This window comes from Vombatus ursinus, unplaced genomic scaffold, assembly GCF_900497805.2.
Source record: "Vombatus ursinus unplaced genomic scaffold, bare-nosed wombat genome assembly UNPS02014784.1, whole genome shotgun sequence".
Taxonomy (NCBI): domain Eukaryota; kingdom Metazoa; phylum Chordata; class Mammalia; order Diprotodontia; family Vombatidae; genus Vombatus; species Vombatus ursinus.
The window spans coordinates 18,000,660-18,013,889 of NW_020954562.1; positions in this window are offsets into that span (position 1 = coordinate 18,000,660).

The following is a 13,230-nucleotide window of genomic DNA, read 5'->3' on the forward strand; positions in this document are numbered from 1 at the left end:
GGGTGTGGGACACTGGGTTGGTTAATCTCATAGCCTCTCTGGTCCTTAGTTTCTTTTTTTTTTTGTACAATTAAGAGCTTGGCCTAGATAGAAGATGCTAAGTTCTTTTCCAACCTGAAATCTATGATCTTATGATAATGATTGTATTTCAATAAAAATGATTCAAATATTTTGACATTTTAATAATTCCTATTCATTTCAAACATTAGCAAAATGCACTGAATATAAAAAGTATAATATCCTATTATGTGATTTGGCATTCAGAGTAGAAACCTATCTAAAATATATTACACCCTTCTCTGGCTTCTTAAACTGGATATCCACAGTATAATTGAGCCTTTTCTTTTCTTTTCTTTTCTTTTTTTTTAAGTGAGGCAATCAGGGTTAAGTGACTTGCCCAGGGTCACACAGCTAGTACGTGTTAAATGTTTGGTCTGAGGCTGGATTTGAACTCAGGTCCTCCTGACTTCAGGGTTGGTGCTCTATACACTGTGCCACCTAGCTGCCCCTGAGCCTTTTCTTGATTTTCATCACTTTGAAAATCAGTTCTTGAATTGGACTGCATCCAATTCTGTAACACTTCTCTTGCTCCTCAAGATTTTCAAAGCTCAATATAATCTAGAACAGTATCTAGGCACTCAATAACTATTTACTAATCAAGTCACACTAGGTGTAAATAAATGATAACAGCTCAATCTCTTTTATCTCCTAAAATTGTTTGCAGTTGAAAAGAATTATAAAAGGTCATGGTTTCAAATGAAAATAATTCTATCTAGACATCTTACAGGATATCAGGGCACAATGAGTTTGCTACCTTGAGTGCTACAGTCCCTAGGAACAGCTTCTGACTCCTGGAGACCTTGCCTCCCACCTGAAGACACCACTTGGTTTTAAGACTCTACCCTAGGGCTGAGCAGTTCTGATTGACTGGTGAATGAATAAAAACAACCGAGCAATCCTTAACCAATTGTGCCTAGTTCATTCTCTACATCTCATCCAGCCACCTACGAGATAACTAGAACCTACTCAGTTAAAGCGCACTGTGATTTGTGGGCAAGTTTCCATATGCACTAAAATCTACCTACTCTACATATAACAGATGCCAACTTAAGTGTTTGGAAATGTGCAATTGATAATATATAGTTAAATATCCGTTTGTTGATAACTGTCACCAAACAGTATGGGGACAGGGCCTCTTCTTGGAATAGAAGAAGAAGATAGGAGCAGGGCCAAGATGGACGAGTAAAATCAGTGAATTGATTGAGCTCTCCCCCAAAGCCCCAAATACCTGTAAAAATGGCTCTAAACAAATTCTAAAGCAGCAGAACACACAAAAAGACAAAGTGACACAAATTTGCAGTCCAAGACAACCTGGATGGTTGATTGGAAAGGTTGATTGTGCTAGGTTGGGAGAGGAGCTCAGTTCAGCGTGGGACTCCAGGGGAAAGACTGGGCCTCAGCAAACCTAGAGCAGGCCTCAGGGGACTGAATCAAGAGGAGCTATGGCAGTTTCCAGACTTCTCAACCAACAAACACCAAAGACAACTTAGAAGATCAGTAGGAAAGGTCTGTCAGACCATGGTGAGAGAGGAGCTCAGTCGGGTCCCAGGCCCTGCACAACCCTGGGGCAGTGACTGCTTCCAGAGCTCTCAGCCCAAATAAAGAGGGGGGATAGAGAGGCTGATCAGATGGGGATTTTAGGGATCTCTTTGCTGGCACTGAGACAGGATTCTCTTGCTTTGCCTGTGCTTGGATCTGACTCACAGTTCTGGGTGGCAGTCCTGGGGCAAGGAGGAGTGCTGGCATGGTGGAACTTGTAGTGGTGGTGGAGAGGAAATCCTCCTCACAGTTACAAGGCAGAAAAGACTGCTTTTGGTCACTCAGACCAGAGCACAGGCCAGGAAAGGAGTAAAGACCTTGCCACTTATCATACCACCTTGGAAGAACTGAAAATTTACAGGTCCCTAGAAGTATCTCTGAAAACAGCAGCACAAAACCCCTGAAACTTGGGACAGTACATTCTCCATAATGGAAGCAGACCTCTACCTTAACAAAGAGTTTATAACTCAAGTAATTGGCTGGGATCATGAGGAAACCTCTCAAAAAAGTCAGACCATAGAATCTTTCTTTGGTGTTGAAGGAGATTGAAACATACAACAAGAAGAAAACAACAAAGTCAAAGCTCCTACATCCAGAGCCTCCAAGAAAAATATGAATTGGTCCCAGGCCATGGAAGAGCTCAAAAAGGACTTTGAGAAGCAAGTAAGAGAAGTAGAGGAAAAACTGGGAAGAGAAATGAGAGTGATGCAAGAAAATCATGAAAAACAAGTCAACAGCTTGCTAAAGGAGACCCCAGAAATACTGAAGAAAATAACACCTTAAAAAATAGCCTAACCCAAATGGTAAAAGAGGTCCAAAAAGCCTTTGAGGAGAAGCATGCCTTAAAAAACAAATTTGGCCAAATTGAAAAGGAAGTCCAAAAGCTTACTGAAGAAAATACTTCCTTAAAAATTAGAATGGAGCAATTGGAAGCTAGTGACTTTATGAGAAATCAAGACACTGTAAAACAAAAGGAAAAGAGTGAAAAAATAGAAAACAATGTGAAATATCTCATTGGAAAAACAACTGACCTGGAAAATAGTTCCAGGAGAGATCATTTGAAAATTATTGGACTACTTGAAAGCCATGATCAAAAAAGAGCCTAGACATCATCTTTCAAGAAATTATCAAGGAAAACCACCCTGATATTTTAGAACTAGAGGGCAAAATAGAAATGGAAAGAATCTACCAATCACCTCCTGAAAGAGATCCCCAAAGAAAAACTCCTAGGAATAATGTAGCCAAATTCCAGAGTTCCCCAGGTCAAGGAGAAAATATTACAAGCAGCCGGAAAGAAACAATTCAAGTATTGTGGAAACACAATCAGGATAACACAAGATTTGGCAGCTTCTACATTAAGGGACTGCAGGGCTTGGAATATAATATTCTGGAGGGCAAAGGAGATAGGATTACAACTGAGAATCACCTACCCAGCCAAACTGACTTTAATCCTTCAGGGAAAAAATGGTCATTCAGTGAAATAGAGGACTTTCAAGCATTTTTGATGAAAAGACCAGAGCTGAATAGAAAATTTGACTTTCAAATACAAGACTCCAGTGAAACATGAAGAGGTAAACAGAAAAGAGAAATCATAAGAGACTTATTAAAGATGATGTTTGTAACTCATGAGATCTTTGTCAGTATTAGGGTAGTTGGAGAGGAAAAACTATATATATATATAATATATATATTATATATCTAGATATCCAGATAGATAGATAGAAAGATAGATAGATAGATAGATAGATAGATAGATAGATAGATAGATAGATAGATAGATAGATAGATAGAGGGCACAGGGTGAGTTGAAGATGAAGGGGTGACATCTGGAGAATAAAATTAAGGCGTGAGAGAGGATTATACCGAGAGAAGGAGAAAGTGAGAGGTAGAATGGGGTAAATTATCTCACATAAAACAGACAAGAAAAGGCTTTTACAGTGGAAGGGAGATGGGGGAAGGTGAGAGGGAATGAGTGAATCTTATTCTCATAGGATTGGGCTTAAAGAGGGAATAACATACACACTCAATTGGGTATGGAAATCTATCTTACTCTACAGGAAAATTGGGGGGGAGGGGACAAGAGGGCAGGGGGATGATAGATGGGAGGGCAGATTGGGGGAAGGGGTAATCAGAAGCAAACACTTCTGAGGAAGGACAGGGTCAAAAGAGAGAATGGAATAAACGGGGGGCAAGATAGGATGAAGGGAAATATACTTAGTCTTTCACAACATGACTACTATGGAAGTGTTTTGTATGACTGTGTAGTATACATACATGTATAACCTCTGTCGAGTTGCTTGCCTTGTCCATGAGGGTGGATGGGGAGAAAGGATGGGAGAAAATTTGGAACATAAAGTTTTAAAAACAAAAACAAAATAAAATTGAACTGTTTACATTCCTACATGGAAAGATGATATTTGTTAACTCATAAGACCTTTGTCAGTATTAGGGTAGTTGGAGGGAAAATATACATACATATATATATATATATATACACATACACACACACATATATATATACATATACACATATATATACATACAAATATACACACATATAGATACACACACATATATATACACACACATATACACATATGTGTGTGTGTGCGTGTATGTGTGTGTGTGTGTGCATGTATGTGTGTGCGTGTATGTGTGTGTGTGGATGGATACATAGGTAGATGGCATGGGGTGAGTTGAAGATGAAGGGGTTATATCTGGAAAATAAAATTAAGGGGTGAGAAAGGATTATTCTGTGAGAAGGAGAAAGGGGGAGGTAGAATAGGGTAAATTATCTCACATAAAACAGATAAGGAAAAGCTTTTACAGTGGAGGAGAAGTTGGGGAAGGTGAGAGGGAATGAGTGAATCTTATTCTCATCAGATTTGGCTTAAGGAAAGAATAACATAGACACTCAATTGGGTATGCATATCTATCTTACCCTACAGGAAAATAGGAAGGAAGGGGTTAAGGGGGGGGATGATAGAAGGGAGGGCAGATTGGGGGAGGAGGTAATCAGAAGCAAACACTTCTGATGAGGGAGAGGGTCAAATGAGAGAATAGAATAAATGGGGGGTGGGATAGGACAAATTAGTTTTTCACAACATGACTACTATGGAAGTGTCTTGCATGACTACACATGTATAACCTGTATTGAGTTGCTTGCTTTCTCAATGAAGATGAGTTGGAACCCAAAGTTTTAAAAACAAATGTTAAAAATTGTTTTTACATGCAACTAGGAAATAAGATATACAAGTAATGGGGTATAGAAATCTATCCTGCCCTACAGGAAAATAGAAGGGATAGGGAATAAGAAAAGGAGGGTGGTGATCGAAGGAAGGGCAGATTGGGGGAACGAGCATTCAGAAGGTCCTCCATCCTGGGGTGGGGGGAGGGAAGAGATGGGGAGAAAATTGGAACTCAAAATCTTGTGGAAGTGAATGTTCAAAACTACAAATAAACAAATTAATTAATTAATTAATTAAGGAAAAAACAGAATAGAAATGTCATACAGAATAAAATAAGAGTAAACACAGACTTTGTTTCTTTGCTTAAAATAAGGTGTGTATAAACCTTTGCTTGAAATAAAGAAAAAAAATGCACAATTTGTCCCTCTCTGTTTTACTGTAGCTTGATTCATTTATCTGCTTTTTGTTTTTGGCACCAGAGGAAAACTAGGGATAATAACACCAAAATAAGAGGGGGAAAAAATCAACTTAGTTGCACAGTACTTTTGAACTAACTAGAGACAAAATTGCTACTATTAGTATTATTTGCCTTTATAGACAGTTCAGAATCAGACTATTCAGAATCATTTAGTCCATAACATTAAGCTATTTATGCAATTTTGCATTTAGGCATAATTTTGTGCCTTTTTTCACTTTCTGAGTTGATATATGTAGCATAGAATCATATAATACAGTCTTATTTGGGTAAACATGCCCAGAATGTGCAAATGAAATTCTGGGCAGAAGTGATAAATTTGTGATTGTGTCAATTACATAGAGTGTACATATTGTACATAGTTTGATATCTGCTTGTTTAAAATTATAAGGGAGCAAATTTTCTTCAGGAGCAAAATGTTTAGTCCTACAATATCAATGAATGATTTCAGCCTCTATGTCCTCAAGTTACTCATTTGTAAGGTCAGGAAAATAATATTGCAATTCTTATCTTACATGAAGTTGTGAGGAAAGTGCCTTATAAATGGTAGTCTAATATATAAAGTAAAATGGCATTCTTTTTAGACATCATTATCATCAAATTTTATTTGGCCTCTGAGTAATAAGCATAACTTTTTACTTAAAAGGAGAATGTAATGTACTTGTGGACAAGGACTATCATGTATATAAATACATATCTGTAGCTATACATATATGTGTATCTATATTTATGTAGATACATAGATATAACACTATATATCTATGTATCTAGATATAGATATGTATGTATCCATAATACTGAGCACAGTACATGGCACAAAGGTGGGACTCAATAAATGTGTATTGATTGGCTGATTAATTCTGTCACTACATGGACATGTTTCCAATGGTTGCTTTACTCATTTTCTTCTTATGTCATAAAGGCTTTGCATACCAAAGAATGAAGAGAGGAAATAGTGTGTGGTACAATTTATGAATAAAAGTTTTATCTGTAATTCAAATAATTCATATGAATTGAAACATGGTTTTAGTAATTAATAGTAAGTGCTATATAATTATTAGTTTTTTATGAGATTTAAAATAAAAGAGTCAAACGCATGATTAATTTGAAACTGGAAGAGTGGTATAAATATGCATTCATTTAACTATATTCCACATGCTGGCCACATGAATTAAGAAACTTACAGCAAAATTTCCGTGGAGAAGAACTCATAGACTGAAAATTGCTATTAAAACATCACAACTCTCAAGGTGGACTATTTTCATCAGACAGGCCATTGTTGTCTTTCATTTTTATACCAAAGTCACTTCCCAGTACACCGACATCTCAATGAACTTTCCCTTATAACAACAACAACCATCACAATGTGACAACCACAATCATAACCACCACCACCATCACAACAGGGAATCAAAACTAGCTCTGCAATATCTGACTACATCTGCAACATTCCATACCATAGTCTTCCCCTCCTAAATAGGAAAGAGAAAAAACTATTTCTTCATCTATCATCTGAGACCTAGCTTAGTGTTTACAAATGTGCTCATTTTGTTTCCATTTGTTTATTGTGACAGAAAGTACTGGCACGAATGTTTAGACATGTATTGGACCTTTGTTTCTCTTTTTCACTTCCATGGAATATGATGTTCATTTTTAGTTATCTCTAATTTTCAGAAAAACACTATTTTAATAAATCAAAAAGAAAATCAAGACTTTTAAAGTACCCTCATCTAATTTTCTTTATAATTAAAATAATAAGATAAGTGTATTTTTTTCAGTTCTTCTCCAAGGTAAAGCATTGAGCTCCTATAGTTAGCATAAAGATGCATCATCTTTTCTGAGTTGCAGAAATGTTGGCCTTTAATTGCAAATCTATTGCATTAATAGAAATAAGTTTCACAATCATGAAGTGAATATGCTCACTATCCCATGGAAGGACTGATCAGTGTGATGAAAGAATCACAATAATTCCATTTTCTCGTGTTTTCACCACACACCTATGGAGTGCAAAGGTGATGTCTGTGATGAGAAAAGGATTCTTGAGGAAGACTGAGTTACCACCAAGGCTGCCAATGTTGGGCCAAATCTACAGAATCCATGAACGAATGTTAGATTGGATACCATTTGAGAGAAATGAAAGTACAAAGCTTCTTAGTTGCTACTTTGAATAAAATATTAATGGTCTTACTTAAAATCTTAAATACATTGAAAAAAGATTTTCAACCACATGTTTACAATTTATTCTTTGGGGCTTGCATGGAAGCGACAAAGTGTAGCATTCCAGAATGTGGTAAGGTTTGGAAAATATTAGGTTTTCACTAAAAATAAGATCTTCAAAGAAAATAAAAATGTACCTTAAATGGACATAGAATCACACTTTGAAAATCCAGCCATTTCCTCTCTAATGAGGACTCTTGGGAACTTGGTTAGTCATCTTTTTTTTCATAAAAGAAAAAAAATTCTTTCTTTTGAATTAGCTCTTTCAAATTTCAACAAAGCATTTTTTATGCAAAGCCAGTCATAAAATCCTCTTTGAGCTAAATAAAGCTACACAAATTTTGAGCTAAATAAAGCTACATAAAGACTATAAATAATTGATTCATAGCCAACTTAGATATTATTTATTATATTTAGTGTAAAAAAACAGTCCTGTGATTTCTATGGCATGGGGTAGTGGAGAGAAAATCCCTTCTATTTATAAGTTTATTTATAAATGAGCAACTGCTTTCAACTTATAGTTTTAGAGTTGCTTAGAACCCTGAGAGTTAAGTGACTTTCCCACTGTCACACGGTTGGTATATGTAAGAACAGGATTTAAAACCAAATCATCCTAGTCTTTAAATGTCATAATACTGATTCCTTTAAAAATAGCATTGAGCATCATTTGGAATGTGCTGTGGGAAGCTAAGACCTTTCCTTACCACATGTCAAACTGCCCACATATCTCCCAACGGGACCAGTAGGAGCAACCCCCATTGCTCAGTTCCCACCAGACACTGCATACTACCTCTTGGATGGATGCTCATCACCCTCTCTAAAAGAGCTTACCTAGTGGTCCTATTTCACTCTGACCTTACCCACAGTTATGGGTTGGACACATGGTCACTCATTCTGCTTCAATAAGAAGGGAGCAACTAACCTTCTGATGAGATGGTAGATCACTGAGCCTTACTATCTGTCCTCCTTTTCAGGTTAATTGGAGCTTACCATTTAACCCACTGCTATATCCTACAAACCCCTGGACTTTGCTAAATGGTTTGCTGTTGCATCTGAAGGAATCATATGTATTTCTTTCTATCCCATAATGCATTCAAACTATCATTGGTCCTTTTATTCTGCCTTACAGTTGGTCTCCTTATATGTGTTATCTCCCCTAATCAAATTGTGAGCTCTTTAAAATCAGGAACTGCCTTTTTTTCTGTTTGAATCTCCACTGGTAAGTAGTAAGCTCTTAATACATACTTTTTAATTCATACATTGGTGAACTTGATAGTCAACTCCTTGTCTCCTCTGTATATTGATTCTCATATATTTACAACATTTACATTAAATATTGGAAATACTGTAAAAACTAAGCCCTTGACTAATTTTCTAAAGAGACTGAGCTCAGCTCTAGCCAGGGTAACAAGGGGCGAAGGAGAAGTGCAGTATGATTCTTGGAGGAATTACAATCTACTAGTAGTGATGGTATACACATACACAAAAACCCAGAAATACAAGTTAACATAGGATTAGTCCACATGAGAAGTCAAAATAACTAGAGAGATGTGTGAAAAGGCATAATATTCTAGTTGAAGAGATTATGGAAGATTTTCTGGAGGGAGTATCAACTGACATGCACTCCGAAGCAAGAAAGGTTTGCACGCAGAGACAGGGGAGGGTTAGGATGGGCCAAATATTTTTAGACAAGGATGATGGCATATGCATGTGCATGGAAACAGAGAGATATTCTGATGAGACCAAAGACCAATGAGTTGTTCGTTTTGGTTGAAATATAAAAGGTGAATAGTGTGAATAAGTCTGCAAAGATAGTTTAGAGATCAATTATGGAGGATCTTGAATGACAGAATAATGAGTTTAAATTTTATTTCAGTGGGTAATTGGATTTCACTGAAGATTTCCAAAGGAGGGAATGACATGATCAGATGTGAGAATTGAGAAGAATTTTGAAGCATTTGTGTAAATGATAGATTAGAGATGGACAAAGGGAAAGGAGAAGGGAATAAACACTTATTAATAATTCATATAATTAATAAACATAGCAACTACCATGTGCCGGGCACTATGTTTAGCACTTTGCAAATTTTATTTCAGTTTCATCCCCAAAACTCAGAGAGGTATATGCTGTCATTATAAGTGTGGAAGCAGGGGGTGGAGAGATGGGGCAATTTTGGTTGAACCTAAGGAAAAGGTATTAAGTAGAGTTGTCAGGGTATTATGAGAGGATTGGCTATAAAAACTAATAATAACCAGGTCCTTAGGGTTGAGGTTTAAATACTCACAAGTAGGGATGAGGAATTCCAATCTTTATGAAAAATAAGGGAAATTAGGCAATGACCTGTATCAGGCCTGTACTTTGTGTGTGTGTGTGTTTGTCCCACAGCCAAATGTCTTATCTCTTTTCCAAGAATGTTCTTAGGCATTTAGGGACATTAGATAGAGCCCTGGGCTTTGAGTCAGGAAGACCTAAGTTCAAATCCAGTCTCAGACGCTTAGGAGTTTGATGACCCTAGGCAGGTTACTTAAACTATGTTTATAAAATGGGGAAAACAAACAAACAAACAAACAAAAAACAAACATCATTTACCTCCCAAGGTGGTTGTGAGGATGAAATGAGATAATATTTGTAAAGCACTTAGCACAGTGCCTAGAACATAAAAGACACTATATAAATGCTTATTCCCTTCCCTTTCCTTCTTCTCTCCTCTCCTTATAGTATAGGCCAATATTCCTTCTGGAGGAGAAGGTGAGAGGATAGAAAAATGCCTCTTTGCAGTCCAGGTTATTATAGATAATGAAGGGTTCTGAAAAGAAATGGAAGTCAGCCTTCAATGTAAAAAAAAAAAAAAGAATGTGAAGCAGAGGAAAGGAGAAATCCCTGGTTGAGATGCTGAATTACAGAAATGTTAGCTCAGAGAATAAAAAAAGGAAAGAACAGCTGCACAATTAGAGTTTAACAAAAGATTTGAGGGTCTTCCTGAAGAGGAGGGAGCTGAATGTTCTGGGAAGAGGATGCCACTTGTCCTCCAAAGAATGATGTGATAGGATCATAGATACTATCAGGTAAGAGATCACTTATTAAGGGCAGAGGAAGAAAAGAGTAGTAGTTGGTGATTGCCTGTTTAGGGGTACCGAGGCAACTCCTTGCTGACTTGTTAAGGACAAGAGAGATCCGTGGTCTTCCTGGGGCATTAATTCAGTGTAAAACATAACTTCCCAAGAGTTATCAAAATTAATGACAACTCACTTCTGGTGAAATTCATGGGCACCAATGACCTGGCCAGAAGGAATCTAAAAAAAGTATTGCTAATAATTATGAAGTCTTGGAGAAGAAGCTAAAGGTCACAAGGGTACAGATTGTGTTTTCTTCTCTGTTGCCCATTGAAGGCAAGAGATGTAGAAGAGAAAATTTAATTTGGGAAATTAATAGCAGGCAAAGAAGATGGTGTCTGAGAACGGGAATTATATTTCTGGACCAAATATATATACATACCTACATATATATATATACATATACATATATATATATACACATACACATACATACATAACTACACATATATACATACATACATATATACATTGTATCATATAATGTATAGGATGACAGATTCTGTGCTAGAGATGGAGTAGTAAATTTAACAAAACTTTCTTAGAATGAAGTTGTTGAGTGTAATCAAAAGGGTTTAAAATGAAAAATTATGAGAGATAAGGGTGGGGAGAAAGAGAAGGGGAGAGGAAGATGGAGAGGGAGAGGGAGAGAGAGAGAGGGAGGAGGGGGGAGGATCTGGTAAGTGAAAGACCTTGAGTCCACGTCATACACAGATTATTTGAGCAAACTGGTCATGTTTTGCACGGTGAAAGGAAGACTTGAGAGGACATGACAGCTGTCTCCAAGTATCTGAAGGACTTTCATGTGTAAACAGATTTAAACTTGTTTTATATTGTTCCCAATGTCCTAACCAGGGACATTGAATTGAAGTGGCAAAAAGGCAAATTTAGACTTGATGTTAGGGGAGAAAAATTCTAGTATTTAATAGAGCTATCCAAAAGAGAAGTGGGGTATCCTGAGAGCTTATTGGTTTCCCTGCTTAGAGTCATTCAAGCAGAGATTGGATGACCTATTATAATACAGATTTTTTTTAATGTATGGGCTGAACTAAATGGCCACTGAGGTCCCTTCTGAACAGTGCTGGGCTAGTAAATGTTCAACAAGCAAGTCTCTGGGTTTGGAGAATGTATGTGTGACTCATTTTTAAGTTTAATCTGCATTATTAACATTTTCTTCATTACTTTCTCAAGTCTAGATAACCAATGAAACAATAAATCAAGACTTGATTTGTTGCATTTACTGATTTCTGAGCTATAAATGCTCATATTAAATATCTAACAATCAGATCTTGGTATCAGGTAATAGGTGACTCCAGCACACTCCTGCTTCCAACTCTGAAATTCTGTTAGGTAGCTTGCTTTTTCAAGTGACCAGGTGAGAGGCATTGCCAACCTAAATACTAGGGTAGTGATAAGGTGGAGGCAGAACTTTTAGGATTTGGCTGTTGTTGTTTGTTGTTTGTTCTCAGAGGACCATTATATCAGGGAGGTGATGCTATGACATGCAAGTGAATTGGATTTAAGTGAGGGAAGGCTGTGTAAAGTCACCAGCCTCACGTTCTCCTCCAGAGTCACCTGGGTCTAGTGACCAAATAATAGATCAGGACAACTGCAAGTGGTCCAGGATGCAGTGGGGGATCTTGTCCTTTTCAAGCTAAGGTCTTTAACAGGTCTCAGTTTGGCTGAGGCAACACTCATTCAGTGATCAAGGCTCAATAAGAATTGAAGCAGAAAATGACTTCTTTACCTAGTCAAAAAATAAAAAAAATAAACAGAAATAAACAAATAAATAAGTAAAATTAAAATTTCTGAAAATTAAAAAAAATCAATCTGGGAGGGAAAGACTCTCAGGGTTTCTGGACAAAATAGAAATAATTTGTAATTACATCGATTCTGAGCTAATCAGGACCCAAACAATGACCAAGTAGGTATTATTATCCTGGGACTTATTATTGGCCAATCAATGAGATTCAGAGTGATTTGGGGTTAAGGATTTGGTTAATGATTGGATGGAGGTGGGAAAATAAGTGCAAGAGATAGGGGTAGACATGAAGCTGACATTCCTGGATGACTAGGAAGATGGTAATGATTCAAATAGAAATAGAGGGATTGAAAGGAACTTCCAGGAATTGTTCCAACATAATCTGGGAACTGCATTCCCACATAAGTGGGGAGCAGGGACAGGTTCAGGGGTAAAGATGACAAGAGCAGTTTGGGGCATGCTGAGTTTGAGATGCTAGTAGGACTGACTGATAGAGTTTTCTTACAAATAGCTATGATATAAGATCCTTGGATCAGAGGAACCAAGTCAATGTAAATAACTGAGATGAATGATATTGATAAGTGCAGTTTCTGACACCAAAGAAATTCTATCTAATACCTGTGTTTATCCTACTCATGGATGGGTTAGCCAAAAGTCTTTGGGGGCTGTTTTCCTTAGATGGTGTTTGTTGAGCCCTCTGCTGATACCAAAGTGTTCAGAATTTACATACACAAGACCTCTCCAAATTGGCATATAGTTCTAGAAAAAGCCTGGCTTGTGGTTATATACATGGCTTCATTCTCTAAATCCAGAACAAGATTGGGATCCAAGGATGTTGGTGAAGCAGAAGCAAATGTGTTCTTTTCTTTTCTTTT